Source organism: Apteryx rowi, unplaced genomic scaffold (genome assembly GCF_003343035.1).
Source record: "Apteryx rowi isolate R43461 unplaced genomic scaffold, aptRow1 scaffold_10, whole genome shotgun sequence".
Lineage (NCBI taxonomy): Eukaryota > Metazoa > Chordata > Aves > Apterygiformes > Apterygidae > Apteryx > Apteryx rowi.
The window spans coordinates 3045435-3066744 of NW_020447197.1; the positions used below are offsets into that span (position 1 = coordinate 3045435).

At 39.0% G+C, this 21310-nt stretch overlaps 1 protein-coding gene across 7 annotated transcripts in view; it reads right to left on the reverse strand.

Annotated features, from left to right (window-relative positions):
• NLGN1 (neuroligin 1) overlaps positions 1-21310 on the reverse strand; it is a 315661-nt gene that overhangs the window by 43068 nt on the left and 251283 nt on the right. The window lies entirely within an intron of this gene.

Consider the following 21310-nt stretch of genomic DNA (forward strand, 5'->3'; position numbering starts at 1 on the left):
GTAAGATTTGGCTGAAAGGATAAAATATAGTGGCACTAACTAAGCAAAAAACAACATGACAACCTGGGCAAAACAGAGTATCTTTCAACAAATTGAGCTGTAACCTGAAATATTGTTTCTGCTTTTGTTTTTGCTAAGATCTCACAACAAATACCAGCAGCAGCAGCATTAATAATGATTTTAGAGATATACAGAGAACTCACAATGAAAAACCATGAATATTTTCTGTCATACCCATACCATCTAAAAACTCTCATTTTAATAACATTAATGATAGAAGGCTGTTTGAAGCATCCTGTCTGCCATTGTTAAAATGATGTAAAACATCAACTGAGCAATGATGCTGCGCTGATATATTATTGCTGGGTGTTATAAGAGTGCCACTATATATTATATGATTATTTGATACATCATGAGAGCACTCTTGGAAGCATGGAGTGTCAAAACAGATCTCTCTTGTTGGGTCTGAACTTTGTGAAAGTATATACATTGCTAAGAAACAATTTCAGTCATAGACCTGGTAAATGGGCTATTATGAGCCAACATTTAAGGTTACTGGGGTCCAGCAGGCACAAGAGAAAGCTCTCCATTCAGAAGGACGTTTCATTTAAATAGCCTGTCTCTCAGAGCAGAAGATGAAAGGAATATTATTGAGACACTATATTACAGAGTTGTGCCCAAATGAGTTCAGGTAGTAGAAAGCAAGGTGTTTAAGAAGCACCTGTAATGAAGGACTTTGAGAAGAGCTGGTGCAAACAGGGAAGTGACATGACTGCTGGAAAAATGGGAATGAGACATAATAGAGGTGACACAGGAGGATAATGTAATCAAGATGTTCCTATAGTTTTTATGACTCTGGTTACTGAATAATATACCTGGAACGGGTATTACCTGATGCAATCATTCCAAAGGTAAAACTAGCAGAATACTATGGATTCTGCAGAGATACTAAAAATAAGGAAAAACGTTCAAGTGTTCAAAACAACATGAGAAAAATACTGGGTATTTTCTTGTTGCTGGAGAGAGGCTGATTTCACACAATAGAAAAGCAGCAAAAGCAGATGAACTCTTAAAAAATGAAAGGTCCCATCTTTGCATAAAATGTCTTTAGTAATTAAGCACAAGGGATTTATATGGCACAAAACATGATGTGCATGGAATATTTTCTAGCTGACTTTTCCTAGATTTGAAGAAAGTTCACATTTGGGTCTAAACGAGCAAATTCCAGGTTTCTAAAAGTCTCCTGTTAGTCTCATTAGTCTGTCTCAAACAAATGGAAGCAGGAAAGTTTAGTAGGGACACATCTAATATAGTTCAAGACTTACTGAATTACTTGATTCCAGTTATATCAACAAATCCAGGGGAAGAGGCATAGATGGCCATTTATTCTGCCTTATGAACATACTGAAAGGGCCTGGAAGAGCCTTGGCCATCTCCCACTTCTGCATGGCGAGCGGACTACACGACTCATTGAAGTCTTCTAAATCTGAAGTTACAAATGGTACAGGTCTTTATAAATGCTGGCTTTCATTTTGCCGATTAATAGGTCACTCGTCTCCTGCTGCTATCTCTTTCTATTAAAAACAAACACACGCAGAGCTCTCATTCGGTTTGGTACCCTTCAGCGAGCTCTCCTCCCCGCTTAGTTCCTCGGCTGCTGTCACCAAGCCACCTTTCGCACCGAGGCACAAGCCGGCCGCCCTCCCACGGCGATACTTGGCAGCGGGCGGTGCGGAGTCGGAGCTCTGACAGCGTGCCCGCGCGCTGGCACCGGCTCGGCGTCCCCCCCAGCCTCGCGAGGGTCCTCGCCGCGGGGGATTCCTGCCCGGGATCCAACCAGCCCCACGCCAACCTGGAGCGGCGCCAGGCGGCAACGCTCCAGCCCCCGTGCTGCACGCGCGGCCTCTGATTTGCGGCTGCCGCTCACCGCGCGCATTTCAGAGGCGAGGGGCTAGGGGAACAGGCGCCTGTTCTGCTCAGCGGGCTGCTCGCAGCAGCGGGGTTAACGGAGCACCTGGCACGTTTTCAGGCGTTCACCAGGAAAATCATAACCGAAAACTGAAAATGCATTTCAAAATGAAAACGGAAAATCAGTTTCACTTATTTTTATAAGCCTAATTGTTCAAAACTTCCACTAACCTTGAATCCTCCAGTTTCTCTTTGTTCGCCACCAAAGGACTTCTGTTAGATTTTTAAATTTAATGCCAATTCAATTATTATCTGTGAGTGCAGTGATGACTGCTAAACACATCTGGAAAATCAGTTTCTTCGAGCTGAATATTCAGAAGTTGAAGCAGATTAACATAATGAACATTTCTGAAATGTCTGGCTGTGTTCTCTGGCAACATGCTTCATTCAAGTTCTTAAAATACAAGAATGACATTTCTGGGTGGGAGCTGATAGGAATTAATATTTTTTTCTCCTTTCTATGAAGTACTCATTCCTAACTGGAAGATGCTACCCATGTACCTTCTATGTGGACCCTGCAGGCGCAGCAAAGAATGAAAACAGGTCAATTTAAATTAAAGGACAAACTTGGCTGACTTTTCACACAAGTATCATATGGAGCATGATGGAATAAAATAACGAACATGTTTGCTGTCTCTGGCATAATTAAAAAAAAGCACTGGAAAATAAACAGCAATGGAAAATGAAGTTGCAAGAGGATGTATATGTATTTGCAACATCTAAAAAAACTGAAAGTACAGTGGAATTAAAATAGCTTGGGACAGTCTAATCTCTGCACTGATGTACATATAGTACTTACAGCATAATATTCTGCAGCATATGGGAATAACTGGGCTTTCTGAACAGCTTTTGAATGTAAAAAAAGTGCTTGTGCATTTTTTCAACTTTCAAAGTAAGCTGGACCAATCCTACCACTACCTTGTAATAGCTTAGCTTTTAAATACTTATCTGTAAGGAAAATAAATTTTCTCTAATTCTCCAATAATTTCATTTTTAGTACTTCACGTCAGCCTGAACAAGAAATTGGTTAGTCTGTACTGTATCTTTATTCTGAGTACCTGGTAATGACCAAGAGAGTCTGAGCAGTCTGAGAAGGCAGCTAGGGCAGATGGATTCTGAAACTTGCACTTCACAGCACCAGACACTATCATTATGTCATTTGGGTCTGTTCAAAGACAGAAAGTAGATAAAGATGTTGTGGATCCTTGTCGCTGAAATTTCCCTACTGCTGTGACACCAAGGGGGAACAGTTGGCTTACTGCAGTGATGAATGGGAAAGTCATTATTATGAGATACTTTAACATTATGTTTTTCCTCTATTGGCACTATATTTACCACTACAGATCTTCCCTGAAGAAGGGAAAAACACTGCTAACTTTATTTTCCACTGTTTCATCTGCAGTCCATGCTGATGCTGCACTGTATAGTGCTTTACCTCACTGGTGAATGGAATAACACAATGCCATGTAAACTGTTTTCCAYGGATCCCAATGTCCCTATTTGCAGAATTTTACAATAGGGTTGGATGTCATTTACAGCATCAGAACACTCAGTAGGGCTTAGCTCTTGAAAATCATAGTGAAAAAATACGTGTCACTGGAATATAAATTAAGAATTGGGAATGCTACAAAGCATCGGCATAGTATGTACCAGCAAACCTGCAAGAAAGTTCAGATTTTATAGGAAACTACCAGACTCTTGTCCACCCAAAGTGTCCTAAATTGAATAAATCTTGTTCTACTTTATCGTTATAACCCTATATAAATCTCCATTTAGTAGAAGTCCCATGGTGGCAAAATTAAGACAGGTTTCACAGCAGTATAATAGTGCTAGACTCTTCTCTCCCTCCCTATCTTCTTATTCACATTCACATAGACTTTATGCTGAAAATTTACATTAACGAGTCCTCTTACCTCTCAATCTGTGCAGGAGTAATGGAACCTGACCTTATGTTAAACACTGAAAAGTCACTAAACGCCATGCTATGGGAGTTCAAATTAATTCCTGTAGGCAGCCCAAAATCTAGGCCGGCTTTCACCCACCCTTATTAGCTTACAAATTCAGATAAAAATTTTGTAAGTGCTTTTCTTAAATTGCTTTGTTTTCCTTGTCCAGCTTGACCTGAAATTGAGATTTATATTTTAAAAGTGGCTTTATATTCCCTTGGAGGCTGTCTGTGCTATTTTAAGTACCATGTAAACCACACAGACATAACAGTGTTTATTCCAACATTGCTATATGAAAAATTTGAAGCTTATTCCCATCATATATTGCTCACAAATGTCTCATTGTCCCCTTGACAAACGGTCTGTTGCAAATTGCTGAAATCATCTCTTRCAGCACTGCAGCTTAAAAGATTCATGCCATTGAATACTCTCCCTCAAAGGCTAAAGTCTAGCCTCAAATTTCCAAATATTGCAGCCTAATAAAATTTTAAAGACTGTGAGACCCTCTCCTGGGATCAGCTGTCAAGCATCTTTTGAAAAGAAGAGATATAAACAGCCTCCGCCCTAGAGTCTGAATGCCTTAGTCTTTGGGAAAAAAAAAAAAAGACACAGCAAAGGTTTTTTTCCACTGAAAAAAATATTCGAAATATGCTTTTTGATGTTGTAATCATAGGGTTTTGATCTTCTCTTGAAGACTATGGCAGGGATAGTTATTTTAAATGTTAGGATCCTGTTTATAATGAAAAAGCACAACTGCAGTTATCTTTCTTCTTGTGTTTTTAAATATCCCCTGCTTTCATGGATCTTCTTTGGGAGTTGCATATACATTTCCATCACAGATGGAGGCTTCCACTGATACCTGCACTCAGCCTGATCAGCCCAGCAAAGCTGCCAAGCTGTATGTGGGCTTTCCTACCTGCCCTGAAGAAAGAGCAAAGTTCACCGCAGTTCAGGGCACTTCAGATTTTCCTTCTTTCCTTCTCACCAAACCTTAGCACAGATTTTGTAGTAAGTATTGCTGATACTTTTTGTCACACTGCTCTTAGAAAGCTAAACCTGTCGTCTCTTCCAGGAGAGAAAACTGACTCGTGCTCATCGACCAGAGGGGTGAAGGGGTTCAAAATATTATTACTTGCAGGAACTTGCTCCAGCCCCTCTGCTAGAGGCTGCAGTCCCCCGTTGTTAATTCTCACCGCTTGGAGCTCTCATAGGCATCGCTTAGTCCTAACCCATGAACGGCACTCCTCCCCAGCCCCCAAACCCACTTCTTTAATTATGGATGTCTCCCCGCATCTCACTTACGCCAAATAGAGGTACCTATTCTATCACACTTGTCAAAGTTATTTCTGAATGTGAAATCCACAAAATCTGTTGCAACCACTTTAGATCCTGGATGAGAAGAATTGGAGATGTACGGAAACCTGAGCTCTGAGCACTCCCAAAGCYGCGAGAGGTGCACTATGCGGGCACTGAGAGAAGGCTTTAAAATTTTCAAATCCCAACCTAGTAATCAGTGCCATAACACTCAGTGGTAAAACTGTCGACTAATTAATGCTTAGCTGAAGTTGTAAAACAACAGGGTGTTATGCCGTTACAAGCACACCAGCAAGTCTCCATGTTCCATCTAGAAAGGCATGCTTAGGGAATAATAATCGCTTTTACCAAGTTAGCAAAGATTATTTATTTGGAGTACTAAGCGCAGAAGGCAGTTTGAGCACCTCCACTTTCAAATACTTCTGCTATACATTATTACAGGAAGCACARAATTCCCTGACTTCCCACCCACACTATACCAAGATTAGAAGACTCTTGAAGAAACGAAAGTCTACTTTACAAAAACGCCCATGGTCTCACTGTATATTTTGTAACAAAAAGGTTCCCTGTGGTAGTTTTGCAATAGGTTGCATTCCAGCCTCCTAGTTCGATGCTCGCTAAAACTAAGGAAGATATTCTTACGGGTTCCAAAAACCACTGGGTGAGAACCCTGCTCTTGCCTTTCATTTCATAAAACTTGCAGTTTCATTCAGTGCATCCACAGCAGTTATAAATCAGCGTGCAATTGTGTATCCTATATGAAATGTAAATTTAAACCAGAAAGCCTGCTCTGTCTGAGCATTTTCTAGGGAACAAAATGAAGCCTGTAGAACTAAATGAACTGCTGTTTAACCAGATAGTATGTGTACCATACTGGTAAGTTGTGCTTTTTTGTTCAGTGGCATGCCAGTTGCATTTGCAGAAGGAAAAATTCTTTTATTTTTGTTTTTATTTTTAACTAAAGCCACTAAGTTTGGCATGCTCAAATAAAGTTATTGAGTGATGGTAAAAAACAAAGTAAAGAGAAAATTGGGCCTTATGTTCATCAAAAATTCTCCTTAGTTGAAGCCAAAGCGTACTCCAGTACTCACAGAACAAAAGCTGAGCTAGGTACAGTACTGCTGCTATTGAGGAGTAAGGCAGAAGGACAACTCATTTACTGAATCTACATCTGATCTCTGCCGTCTCTCCAAGAAAGACAACCCTGTTATATCCACTGGCGTATGCATATCATTCTCTTGCTACGTTACACATGCTTTAGAGATAGTTTTAGTCTTTCCTTAGCATGTCAGATGATGCTGGTGTTCTTGCCATTATCTTTGCCAGCAAGTTTGTTTACTCATCCTGTATTTGAAATTCCCAAGTTTAAATCACTTTACTTGACCATATCTAATTTCATTAAATTTACTCAGAGCTGAAGCAGTGAGTTTTTTTTCTTGGCACATGGGAAAAATCCTATAAATATAAATTAGCATTACATAAATAACTATATAATATATATAGATAAATATACCACACACACACACATTCATATATACATAGACACACACATATATAAAACACATTCTTGATGCATCCAGGCCCTGACTGCTAAGACAATCAGACAACATAAAAATTCTGTTCTAATAATACAGGAAACTCTTAAGCTAGGATGTGCTATTATCAGGAGCTGTCCATACATGCAAGTGGTTACTACTTCTGTTGTCCTAATGTAGAAGTCAACTCTTTCAGAATAAAATCATCAGAAAATCAAATAACATATAAAATAATTTGTATGTAAAATTCTTGTATAGTGGTTTATATTGCTGGAGATTATGTAATAATTCAATGCATCTATGGGGAATGAAGAAAAAATTACAAATGTATTGTTTTAAGTGTTAAAAAACACTCTTTCTACAGCACAAGCTATGTTTTCTGCAACTAGCATCCCTGTCTCTAATATGTTTCTAAGAAACAGAGCAAAGAAAAAGGAAATGGCCCTTCTCTATTCCTGAAAAGTCCAGGTTTCTGAGACCATCAGAAATAAACTCCCAATTCTGCAATTACAGCTGAATTGCAGTTTTACGAAGTTTATAGCTAGGTTTTATTAGGCCAGTCACCGCATATGAGGTCAACTAATGAAGTAACTTTTGAAGAGAAGAGGTCTCTAAAACAGAAGACTTCGGCATTGCTGAATGCAACATGAAAAGTCCTGCGGATACAGGTTAAATGCAACTTGAAAACCCAGCTGTGCACTGGAGATGTATGGGAGGGATCCAGGGAAAAACGAGTGCTGCTGTGCACTTTCCCCGACAACACAGGGCACAACGCACACCGCTGGCACGGCACCCTCCAGCTGGAGGTGGCCATGCCTCATTCTGGTCTCGCACACAACCGCACATCCCAGGCACATCGGAAAAGTGGTCGTAAGCTGTTAGCAACAAACCGTAGGGAGAGCTGCAAGCTGCCCCCCACTCCCATTCATTAGGCTAAGAAATGCAGCCTAAGCATGTCATGATGTGATGTCCATGGCACAGCAGCACCTTAGCTTTTTTTCAGTTTTTGCCTGGATTACAAAGGAAACATTTTCATCTTTTAGAGTACTCATAGTAGTACTTAATTTCATGTTTTCATTAATACTCTGTGATATATAAAGAATTCTAGAATAATAGTGTAATTATGGAGCAGACAGCAGTAAACAATGATGAATTTAGAGGATGGAGTAATTTTATAATAGATTGGTTGAAGAATTTAAGGCACACTTGCTCAAGTTTTAAAACTAGCATCTAAATTAATGGTACTGGCTTTTTAAAAAGCACTTAAAGCCTAAATGATCACTGCCAAATACTTTCTCTAAGTAATGGAGAAATGCCTCCCATTTATGGGTAATTACTCATTCCCACCCATTTCTAAAGGTAGTGGCAGGAGGTGAGACATGAATTGTGCAGTGTTTCATTACATAAGGACACACTGAATCTTTTTTTGGAAACATAACCTGCCAAAATTTAAAAGAATATATCTTATTAATAAATGATGATTTCTCAAAGGCACTTTGCATTTCATACAGTAGAGGACAACAGCTAGAAAGGGTAAGATGACTTCTAAAGCTGGAGTGATGAATAGGATGGTTTCCTTCCTGCCAAATCTGGATTACTCCGCAGCCCTGGTGTGAAGACTTGAACTTTAGAGCTATATACTATGTGACCTGAGACTTCCAAGAGAYGGGGACTTCACTATTGACACCTGCTGATGACCAGGGACAGGTTCTTGAGTCCTGGAGTGTTGTGAGACTTGCAGAAACCTAGACAGATGCCCCAAAGGAAAGGAAGGTTTTCCACCACCATTTGTTAGCGAGCCCTCATGGCCAGATAGCAGAGATCTGAAAGCTGTATAGTCTATGTTACAAGTGTTTTTATTAAGCTGCCTTCACGCTTGGAAGTTGGGGGAGAACAGAATACTGCTATTCATGCTTCATCAGGAGGAGACAAGACAAATGTGGCCATTAGTACTAATGAGAGCTTAGCTTTTTCTCACACTCTCTAATTCATATGCAAAACTCTCTTGCTTGTATAAATGTTGAATTCCAGAACTAGAGCTTCGGTCCCCCTAGAAGAGTGGGCCAAAGCTTGAGAGGACAATCTTCCAAATTTGCCATTTGGCCATAATAAATAGCCAGGACTGAGAAAATGAGCAAGAGTACTACCTAATCATTTCAGCAGGAATGCAGTGAAGCAGGACATTTATGATGGAATTATTGTGCAGCTGAAAGCACCAGGGGTAAACAGGAACTCTAAGCAGTGTCACCAGAAGGTTAAAAAAAGGAAATGTGATTTCTGTAGACCTAGGGATTCAAATACTAGATCAGCATATCCAATATGAGAATAATTTCACATATGAAATAAGAAAGGCTGCATATTACAGAATGTTAGTCACAGCGTCTTTAGAAGTAATTGCATGAAGTAGGTAGGAAAGCTGAAAGTAATAACTTTGTGGAGTTATTTCTCGCTTATGGAAATAGGGCAGGACTCAACAAAACACCCATCAACTAATTAAAAATTGGAGTAAGCGCCAGAAAAATCACCTGTTGGTTGAACAGGCTAAATTTGCACTAAATTATATGGGGTGGACACAAATGTAGTATTCTTGAAAACAGAAAAGCAGTAGGGCTTTAATGAAATGTCCACACAGACATAACCAATACCCAGTACGCCCAGGGGGTGGGTTATCCCCAGTAGTGCTACCGCCAGCGATGTCCAAGTAACAACGCTCTGGGYGAAGCGAGAGAAAGGGAAAAGACTGCTCGGGAGCATCTCCGTCGGTCAGGCCTGTGCTGGGAGCCTGGCTGCCGTGTATTGCTCTCCGCGAGCTGAGCGACTGCAGAGACTGCCGTCACGAGGCACCGGAGGAGCTGTGACAAGAGCCCTGGTGATACGGGAGTTGTCACGAGAAGCAAAGACTGACGGAGCTGGGATCACCGAGAGCAGCTCTGACAGGGCCCTCTGATGAGGGCCTGCCTACGTAATGCTGGAACGAATGCATTTTGCTTGAACCAAAAGCTACCTGGTTAACCCTAGACACACCGTCCGCGAGCGGGCATCCTCCGAGCCCAGCTAGGGGGGGACTCGAGCCAGAGTTACCTTGGGGGGTTGTTTATTAAAGTGGGAAGCCTTTAGAAACGGAACCTGGTCCTTTGCATGGCCAAGTATCACATTGCAAGTTGTGATGTTTATTAGTCAAGCTTTTTTTTCATTTGAAGGATTATTATTTTTAAAATACCCAAAGTGAGTAACAGATGTTGTCTGATGTACAGGTTCTCACACCAGCCATTGTGAATCGTGGGGGACTTGGATATGGCAGTTTATTCTGCAACTGTGGCAGAGACAGAGAGGAAGGATTAAGAATAATTCCAGTGATATATTTTATGCCACTATGAGAAGTATATGGCAAAATGCATCTCTCGGTATTTGATTCCTGATGAACAAAATGGATGTGGTTATTTTTAATTTAGAATTGCAACCTATAGTGTGGTAGACTGCAGGGGTAACCAGCAGCATGAAGGTTTTGACACTTAGAGAATATTCATAATATAATTTATCCTTAATTAACTTCTATACGTGTACTTCAGGGTCTTGCTTTAGAAAAACACACAAATTCACCCTTAATTTTAACCACATATTTAAGTATTGCACTAATCTAGAGCATAGAAACTTAAGGATATTAACTAATTAGTGCTAAAACTTTTTTTATAAAGGAATGCTGCAATTTAAAAAAGTAACAAAATAAGAATATTGTTATCTTTAACCTGTGAAATTTCTCACCTCCGGCTGTTCACCATTAACTGAAAATATGTACAGGGGTCTTCTCTCTTCTTCATCATTTAGAYCTCTTCTAATTTTATATTGCTGAAAGCAAGTCCTGCCTATTCTATCAAAAGTTAACTATCATATGTTTCTGYGGTGGACAACAAAGCTGCTATGTATTGCAGTTAATTAGTTCCCTCCTCTTACTCTAAATATTTTTATTTCTTTAGGTCTTAGCTGGTATTTTCAGTCCCTATCTTTGGGCTAACATTTTTGCCCCAGTGAAATCCCTCTGTAAGCTCCATGTAGGCYGGGGGACCAGGCATGACTCAGTTCTCAGGATTTTCAGCACATTCTAACTCATCATTCTGAAGCTTAGGTGAAAACATTGCTTTTTTTCTGTCCCGTATTACAGGCTAGGAATACAAGCTTACCTTCACTTGTGAATTTCTTGGAGAAAGTAAATAGCATTCCCTATTAACTGCCTGAAAAATAATTTGATGTCAAGGGATTTTTTTTATGTTCTCTTTTTCCTTTCTTATTACAGAAGTGTATTATATGACTACTTCAACGGAGGAGAAAACCAAACCAATCCCCCCAAACCCTGGAGTTTAGGAAATCTAGAAAGCAATGTCACACATGAAAAAACAATCCTGCAATAATATTTAATTGCCTACATTCTGTCTTTCTGCTGTCATGAGTTAGGCTGCACCACTTTAATTCAGTGAAGAATTTGGCCCATTATATTTAACTTTCCTACATATTTTTTGCAAAAATCTCACATGTCCGTGATAATTAATCCTCAGATCTAAAAACTGGATAACAACGCATTTCAGAAATTATGAGGAAAAAAAAWAAACTAGTTGTCAACATCATACTGAGAAATTCAATACTACTGGAATATCCCTAGGGTGGATATGAATAAACAATTCATGAAAAGCTGGTAAATTACTTTTCAGCTTCTGTTTATTGCAAAACTAGATACTAGTCAAATACTTAGCTCTATCGAATAAAGATATCATATTGGGCTTAGAATAAAGAGCATTTCTTAAGAGTTTTTCTCCTGTATTTATTTTGTGCAGAATAGGATAGTTTTTTAAGCAGTCTTGAACACAAACAAATGAGATTATATCAGACAAGGTCAAAGAAGAAATGTGATGGCCTGCAGCAAGTTGGGTTAGTCCTTAATTCTTTCATAGTGTAGGCAAAAAGATAATGAACTAAAGAGAATATGATTTTCAGTGTTTACCAAAGACCAGTTTTTAGATAACTCTAAAAAAACGTACAATTTAAAATATTTTCATGGTACATTTAGAAGCATTCTCAATATCAGATGGCTAGGGGATGAGTCAGTAGTATGCGACGCTTCTAAGACCATAGTTCGCGTTCATTCTATAACTCTAAACAAAATTAGTTTAACCCTTTGGACTAGGTCTCTACAGCAAATCAGTTTGGATGAGAAGGTCACCAAATACTATTCAGTGTGAAATTGCTGGCAAAGAATCACAGAATAATTTAGGTTGGAAAGGACCTCTGTAGGCCATCTTAGAGAGATGACCTTTCAAAGCAGAGCCAACTTTGAAGCTGAATCTAGCTTTGAAGTTGGATCAGGTTGTTCAGGGCTTTATCCAGTCATGTTTTTCATATCTCCAAGGACAGAGATTATGCAACATCTCTGGGCAACTTGTTCCAATGTTTGAACATCTTCATTTTAGATACTTTTCCTTTCCCTTGTTGCAGCTTGAGACCTGTTTCTTGTGTTGTTCTCTAACACAAAAGCCTGTATTGCCCTGCCTGTATAAAATCCCTTAAACTGGAAAAATACCAAACCTCCTGTTTCCGGGTCAGACCGCAAGATTCACCTGCTTGCTCTCCAGTGAAATCATCTTCCTTTCACTGGGGAAAAGAAAGCATTAGAAGATAAAAGAAGATGCAGCAGAAAGGTGGGATGAAAGAGAAAGCCCTAATATACTGCAGCTGTTACTGGTGTAAACTGAAGGATCAGGTTTACTATTTTAGTGCTCATTCATATATACACATATATATATATATAAAGAGCAGTGTGATCAAGACCAACTTTCTGCATAATGTATGCCAAAGAACCTCACTGTAAAACTGGGATTTTTATATGCACACACACATTTACATATACACATAGAAGGCAAAACACAGAAGAGATAGGAAGACAGAAATGGGACCATATTTGCAAGCCTCAAAATTTGCACAAGGATTTGCATTTAGTGGGATTCCTCGCTAGAAGAAAAACTTCTCCTCTGCACAAGAGCTGCAGATTATTGTCCACAACTCTGCTGAGTCTCAGTTTGATAAAGCCATCAGAACAAGCCTGAAATCCATTGTTAACTGCCCGAAACACCACTTATTGTCAAAAAGACCAGTTCTAATGAATCTACTGGTTTATTACACAGCAGCACTGCTCGAGAACCAATCTCCACACTCCTAAGGTTGTTGCCCAGTTAATTGCACAGTGTCCAATAAAATTCACTGTGCTTGCACTGCTTGTGTGGGATAGTTTCATATAGTTTGGCATCAAGTATGACATTCGTTTGTGGAAGAGGCCCTAGGACTGTTGAAAAGTCATGACCATAACAGCTAGATGCTGTTAATCTTTAGGGGTTTAGGGAAGTATTATGAAGGAAAGCTAGCAGGCACCTTGATGAGCCTTTTCATGCCAGTAGGAATGTGCTTTGGTGAGTAACGGTGAGTAAGCTTCTGGGATGCTTAATCAAATCATTGTAGTATTCAGACCTACAGCCCTGGGAGGAGAGGATAAGGTGGGCCTATGGGATTATTTGTCAAGAAAATTAACAACACTGAATTTATATTGTTACCTATAACACAATACTATATGGTGTAACAATAAATAATGCCAAAATGGCAATCTCTATAATCATAATCACAACCACCCTCATTATAAAGAATCTGAATTCTTAGAGTTCAGCTAGAGATGTCCTGACAGCCAGGTATTAACTGAAGGCTGAGGGTAATTTTAACAATATTTCCCTGCTCAGATGCTATGTTTGATTTGTTTCTACCTGCTACCATAGTTTATACTGACAGCATTAAAAATGGGTTACTGCACTGTGGTATTTTACAAAGGTTCATGTCACTTCTTGTTACTTCATTTCGTGTTGCAACATGACAGAGCACAGTCTGATATAATGTAGTGTGGCCTCCTATATTAAAAAGGGTCAACCATTTTCTAAACAGTAATATTTACATTGCAATGGATATTAACACAGCAGTATTGAATGTTATATCAAACCATGGCAGCACATTATTTTCTGTTACCATTTATACACTAGGTTACATCAGTCAAATGCCCTGCACCAGAACATTTTTTCTGTGGGAAAAGAGAGAAACCAAGGAGAAGAACATGAAAATAAAAAGTATAGCTAAATTAAACAACTTTATTTTCTTCCCCAAAATTCATACATGCACACACACACCCACAAAGTTACTCTACATTTGAAATTCCTAAGCTTGCAGATGCGTGCATGCTTGCATGGTCTTAGTACAGCACTCAGATGAGACTGCCTGGCATAGGCATGTTAAAATATCTGTCTACATGTATATAGGGTATGAATGCAATTACTACTATCCTCTGCAGCTATTTGTACACCTCATTTTATCTGCAGTCATCTCATTAGGTTACAAGCAGAAAGGGCTGTCATTCGTTTCTTTTATAGCAACAAACTCATCCTGGGTACAAACTGCCCTCAGCCACAGCCGTGTAAATCCCAAGTCATTCCTTTCCATTTTATTTGAGTTTCTTCTAGTTTACAGTGATGTCAGAAGAGAGTTAGCTCTAATATTTACCTACAGACTTAGTGAACTTAAGATCAAATTAGCAAAACGCTCCAAGTCCCAAACAGAGTTTTACTTGCTTTTGTCCTTTTTTTAAAATTTTTTAAATTTTTTTAAATGGCCACAGAGGAAAAGTCCAGATGAAATCAAGCAGCAGTTTCAGCTTAATTCTGAGAGTGGTGGCCTATGCAAATATAGAAAAAATTTTAGAATCAGGGTCTAGCCTGAACACCTGCCTTTCCCCACCACAGAGGATCCACCTATTAGTCCCGCTTGGAGTTCTGCCTATTTATCAAGAAATTGGTATTTCCCATTAAAAAACATGGGAAGAAAGGAAAGTGTGTCAGAATACTAAAATAAAAGAGTGCGAGTTCTAGTAAGAGCCACAGTAAAAACTGATCTTTTAAAAACTGAGAATAATATACAAAGTGACAATTTATTTGATTGTATACTATGCATTGGGAAATTAGGATTCAACAGAAGATCAAACATCTGTAATTGATGAGATTCCCAGAAGCTTATATGGATTAAGTGGTACTGTACTGCACAAGTGATACTGTTGAGAGCTGAGTACACACAAGCAGTCTTACTCAGGTTATTTTTCTATTTGGTCCTGCTCAAGAACCTGAAATTATGAGTTGTCTGCGTGCTGACTACAACAGACGGTTGGCAAAAGTATAACCGTTGGTATAAATTTAAACCAATTTAGCATAAAACAGGTGCAAAAGACTGTGTTGTTTGGGCTTAAGCCAAACTCATTTCAGGTAATTTAAATCAATATGAACTGACTTATGTGAAATTTAATTAAACCAGTCCTAAAACAAAATTGAAAGTGCCTCAATGAGAAGTTATACAGAATTAACTTAAATTAGGTTTAAAAATTATATATGGTAAGCTGTGCAACCATGTTTTGTAGACAAGTGTCAGAAGTTAACAACGTAAGTCAGTAATGTGAGAGCACTTGCGTTCCTAAGTGTTATCCGAATCAGAACTATTGAGTCTGACCTAGAATTCCTAATGCAGACCGAGATGGGAACGTAAAACCACCCGGACCAGGCTCTTCTTGCATGAGTGGCTCACTAAACAGCACCCTGTGCAGATCTTTTTGGAAATTATTCATCAGCTATATTTTTATTTATGAAAAATGGTTTCTCCTCAAAATCTGAATATTTTCAACAAAATATTTACAAAAATTTCCATATGGAAACACATTGCAACATAATAATGTTTTATCTTGGATGATGTTCCTTTTGGAAAATTTCATCTTTCAACTTGATTTACTTCTTAAATACATTTTGACATTGCCCTTTATTTTCTTTGTTTATATTATTGCACTCCAGGTCAGCAGTAGTGCACTACAATTATTGATATAGTCAACTATAGCATGGGAGTTGAAATATTTCATTTTTAAATAATCAAAGACATCTGCCACCCAGCATTGACTAAAACATGCTATTTTTTCTGGATTAAAATGTATCTAGTTTAGTTTACAATGGAACATTTTGACACTGTGACAAAAAATATCAATAATAAATAACAGGTGTCCTTAAAATGACTTTAAAAGTAAAACCAAGTATTTCAATTATGTTATTCGATATTATGTCAAATCAAGAGTAGCAGTGAAAAGGCAGACTGACTCCTCTAACATCCCAGTCTGTGTTTTTGTAACATAAAATACCCAAAGAATTTCCACGAAGCATTTGAGCTTCCTTGAATCAGCATTTTCCAGGAAAAAGCATTCTGCTGGCAAATTCCTGACTAGCTGTTCTCTTTCACTTCTCTCTATTTTATGTACTTGACAGCTCTCAGCATCCCACTAACTTCCAAGAGCATCCCACACCAGAAACCTAACACAGTCTCCAGAAACAAACAAAAGCCCCAGTGAATTAGAAAAGAAACTTCTCCGTAATGCCAAGGAATTGAAATACACACACAACTATGGAAAAAATTTTGAATTTTGTCCTCAGTAAATATATGTTCTTTTTATAATCTGGTACATTGAACTTCTGTTTACTTGTCGTGTCCTTAGAATACCGGGCGTACCACAGCTTTTGACGAGCTGTTATGTAAAGAACTGTTAAGGGTGGGTGTTTTTCAGCTGTTTTGTGATTATGGATTTCACGGAGCGCTCTCTGGCAGAGCGGGACCATCCGCCCGTGCTGAACCCTCCGCGTTTAAATGCGCCCAGGCTCCAGCGGGGCAACGGAGAACATGACGGAGCCCACCTCACCACTCGGCTGACTTTGGTGCCAGGAGGGTTAAAGCTACCAGCMACAGAAGTAAGAATATTTTGTGGCGCAAAAAGGAAGGGAATTAAGGTTCCAGCGTGAACGCCCAGTCTTGGCAGCTGGCACATGTAGCGATGCCCAGAGCCACGCACCGGGGAAGGGCAGAGGCGCAGGCACGCAGTCAAGTGAAAGAGTTGGGCCATTGGGCAGGAACAGATCAAACCCACCTTTCTCAGAAAAGAGGCGATAGGAAAAGGTGGGAGAAGACGGCAACAGATGGGAGAGGAGGAGGCGTGGAAGAGCAGAAATGCAATTAACACTTTTTCCAAGTGGTTTAAACGCTTATGAATTGAGAACTGTTAAAAAGTCACAGATGCCAACAAATGAGTGTTTTCCACCTGTAAGGTGCTCTGAGAGGAGGCATGCGGCATTAACTCCATTTACAGATAACCAAACTGAGACTCACGACGGGAAAATGAAAGGTCTCCTACAGGCCACTTGCAGAGACAGCAACAGCCTCCAGAAAGGCAGCTACAGCTTGAGGCCGAACCCCACCACCGTTCTCATCTGTTTTTCCTAAGGTAGTAGCTGCTGCTCTCATTACAGAAATACTCTGTGGATAAAAATGCAGGCGTGGGGGAGAATCACCCCTAAACGAAAGAGGTGTCTGTGAAGCCATGTGCACCAAAGGCATACAAAGTTTGAGAATGCCAGCTCAAGAAACGAAGTTTGTCAAAAGCGATTATTTTTAAATGGTCTTTTAGACAAACTCAGTGCCCATTTAATCCATTTAACTTAACCAAAATTTACTAACATGAGGGGGGAAAAGTCATTTCTCAAAGATCCAAAATTCGCATTTAGCACAATTTACTGGGAGCAGAAGGTTCTCAAACCTTGAAGATGGCCATTAGCAATTCACAGTATTTTAGCACTGAGGACATGTAGCCAGGTCATTTTTAAGTATCAAAAGAAGAACTCTTCCGACAGAACCTATTCCTAAGATGTGTGTCAGACACTCCGCAAAATCTTGTCATTATGGGTGATAAGAACATTAGCTGATGTAATAACGTTTGGGGAAAAATGTGGACAACATTCAAATTTCAGCAGAACAGAAAATTGACCTTTCATAATGAAAATGACTAACCACATAGTTCAAAAAATAAATCAAACATATTAAAGTGTGCAAGAGCGATGAAAGAGGCAGCAGCATGTCCAGCAATGATTCTTCTAACACCAACTACGAGTCAAAGGACTGTTGTGGATTGCAGCTCTCTTTCCCTTTTCCACTCTCCTCAGTTACTTATTCCCTTGCTCTATTAAAGAATCCTATCAGGGAAAGCATTAAGGTCAGACCTTGATGTGCACTGGAGCCGGTATTCTACTCTGGGGTGAAGGAAAAAAAATCTTTCATTTTCAGTTTTTATTTCTAATTTGACTTGATAGCTTGTTGCACTTGGACTTTCAGTGAGCGTTTCCTATGTGAAAAGTCATATCCAAAAGTTAAAAGACTGTCAAAATCAAAGTTTCGATACACTGAACTTCACAGCCTTCCTGACCAGGCAGCATACACTGTCTTGCCCTGCATCTAAAGAATAGATGCCCACAGAAAACACTCTCTGGAAAATCTCTTCTTGCAATGCTTTATTCTAAAATTAATCCACCAGAAGCACCAGCGAGTACAGAAATTATAAAGGAAAGGGCATACCTTGAACTACCAAGCCTGTTGTGTGGAAAGGATAAATGGAAAATTCTATACGTTCTATTAAAACTAGAGTGCTGCAAAGGYAGGAAAAAAAGTATGAGTGTTTCATGCCATTGCTAGAAGACAACTAATAAAACAGAAGTAACCTTTATGGGCTAGATCTTCAAGTCCCACAATGAAAATGTTCCCTTCCTCCTAGTAAGACCTATAGTGAAACCTATTCCACACAATCTAATTTCAACAAAAAAGCAAAAATATCATTACTCTATGCACCAATCTCTAAAATAATGACATCTCAAGAGTGGCATGCTATAACTCAGTGCTTTACATAGCACAATAAAAGCCATATACTTTATAGATACACCGATGCCTATAAATGTTATTAAATATAATAATTCTTTTCTAAAGATTAATTCTTTCATCTCTTCACAGCTTGAAGGTAATACATAAACTATACAAACTCTATTTTAAAAACTAATGTCAGATACTAAATTGTATACAGGTGACATCTCTTACCTGCTGTGTATGTGCAGCACTTTATTTATGAGATTTTTTTATATAGCGAATGTAATGTTGGCACTTGCTTTCCTCAGAAAGTTTTTGAATCTTTTATTCTGTTTTGTGCCAGACACCTCTGCCTACATTTTTACTGAAAACAAAGGTGCTGTAAATATAAAACTTTTGAAAAATTACTGGAGAAAGGAATCAATGACATTTTCAGGAGAAAATACTCCATTGTTCTTTGTACTAGATAAGTTTCCAAATGCAAGTATTTGTTTAATTTAATCTCACAGTATCATGAAATAACAGAGTTATTACCGCATATGCCCCAATGCATTTAGATTCCTTTCTATGCAAAAATTCTGCAGGTCATTTCTGTTTGAATGGCCAGTTCTTCATGTGGAAAGAAAGCTCAGACAATGTCTTATTCAATAAAACAGGCTTGTTTCATGATTCATTACACCCCTTTTTGTCCTTATGTGTAAGCTAACTCCTCTCAGTTCCATAGCAAGGCCAAATGCACAATGGAGGTTGTGCAGAGCCATAAAAAGGATGCCGCAAATTCTCATGCATACAGTAAAAGGCTCAATAAAAAATAAGAACATTTTGCAAAAGGTACTAATAGTCTCCATTTTAGAACTGATTTTTCTTTCTGCATAAGCTCATTTTTCTTTGTACTTAAACAAAATGACAGATGTTCATAAAAATGATATTAAGGATTCCTTTTGGCACTTCTGTTCAGTGTTCTCATTTATTACTCTTGTGGTAATAGAGTATGCAATGTTATTCTTACGAAACCAGGATCCTCAAAACTGCCAGGTGTTTGATGTGTGATCATTCCCTCTATATGCAAAGCAAAGTGTTTCCAAATGCATTAGTCTAGTGCGTTCTATGCTTACAGCTCAATTCTTCAGAGCGTTGTGTACTCTGATTATATACACCATAGCACTATGAGTTTAATGTCAGTAATGTTCAGCCTCCTGTAAGATTGAGACCTTGAAGACAAAAGAATTCTAATTGTGATTCTTCTACTGAATAAGTTTGTGTTCTTGAGCAAATCTATAAACTTGGGCTCCAAACTATAAAATCCATTCACATTTTCAGGCTCTAAGAAACAGTACTTGTTTACAAAAATGCTCGGCTACAGATAGGCTTCCAGTTTACAGTAAAGTCAGTGTGAATAATAGCTGTCTAAATATAAAGTTAGGCACCTAAATAAAGATGTCTAATTCTGAAATTATTGGCACTAAAATCTCTGTACTTTGTGGATAGATTACTCATGTGTAAAACACTATTATGATGTATACCACAAAGGGTTCTGCCAATATGCGTATTTGTTTGTGTTATATATAATTAACACCCAAGGAAGTGACATAAAAACATTATTCAGTTTGCAGAGTCAATCATCCCAAAGTTTAAAAATTCCAGAATTGATGCTGCTTGTGCAATCTTTTGCATATGCATGAATTACACTCCCTCTCCCAAAAAAAGCTCTGATCCATACACTTCACAAAGTGGACCTCTGTATGAGTAGATCAGGTTATGCCATGAAAGATAACAAGAAGTAGCATAGAAAAGCTGGGCAGCATGTGGTACAGGAAGCTGTCAATGGCTAAAAAAACAGCATATATACGCTCCACACACACACTGTACGTAACCTTTCTGAAGCTCGCAGGTAAATTTTCATGGTTGGTAGAACAACAGGGCAATCTCACAGCAGCTTTACAGATATTCGGGGACAGCGAAAGAAAGGTGCCTCTCGGGGGACTCCATGCCAGGCTCTGAAGGGCCATTCGCTCTAGAGAAATACTTCTACCACCCCACATTTTCTGCCTCCTGCTGCATTCAATTCGGCTAGTTCCTTTCCTGTTCTTCTCCCAGCCTGTTTTGTCACCAAAACAATCCATCTTCAGGCTTCTTATTCACTTTCCCCATGTATCCCGATTTCTGTCATCTCCTGCAACCGCTGTCGAGGCTCCAGCATGCTCAGCCCTCGCCTCCCATTTCCTGCCACCTCCCTTCCTGTCCCTCCTTGCGTTTCACGACATCTCTTTTTCCGGCTCTCTGTTCTCTGGATATCTCATATTCCCCATTTTTACTGGCTCCAACTCAAAGAAAACCACTAGCACTAAAACACTGCATAAGTTACTGTATCCTTCAACTGTGTACATTGCAGGAGAGGATACTGCTTTTAGCTGATCAGAGTCCATATCTTCCTAAATGTTTCAACTGCTACTGTATAATTACARTATTTTTAGCTCAGCTACATTCTCCTTCCTTAGCAGGGAAAAAGTGTTACTAATGACTGCAGTGTCTCTATGAGGATCACASTTATTGGCATATTTCTGGTTTTGGATAAACTGTAATTTTACTCTCTTAGCCACAGGCGCAGTTAAATGGAAATGGATTTACTAAGCACTATTTTAAAAAGCAATAACTCAGTTTACCTCTTCAAATAATAGAGAGGTCCTGCTTCCAGCTACTCATATCTGCTTCTCGTCTAACCGTTTTTACCCCATCACAGTCACCACACTAAGAGCTGAAGCA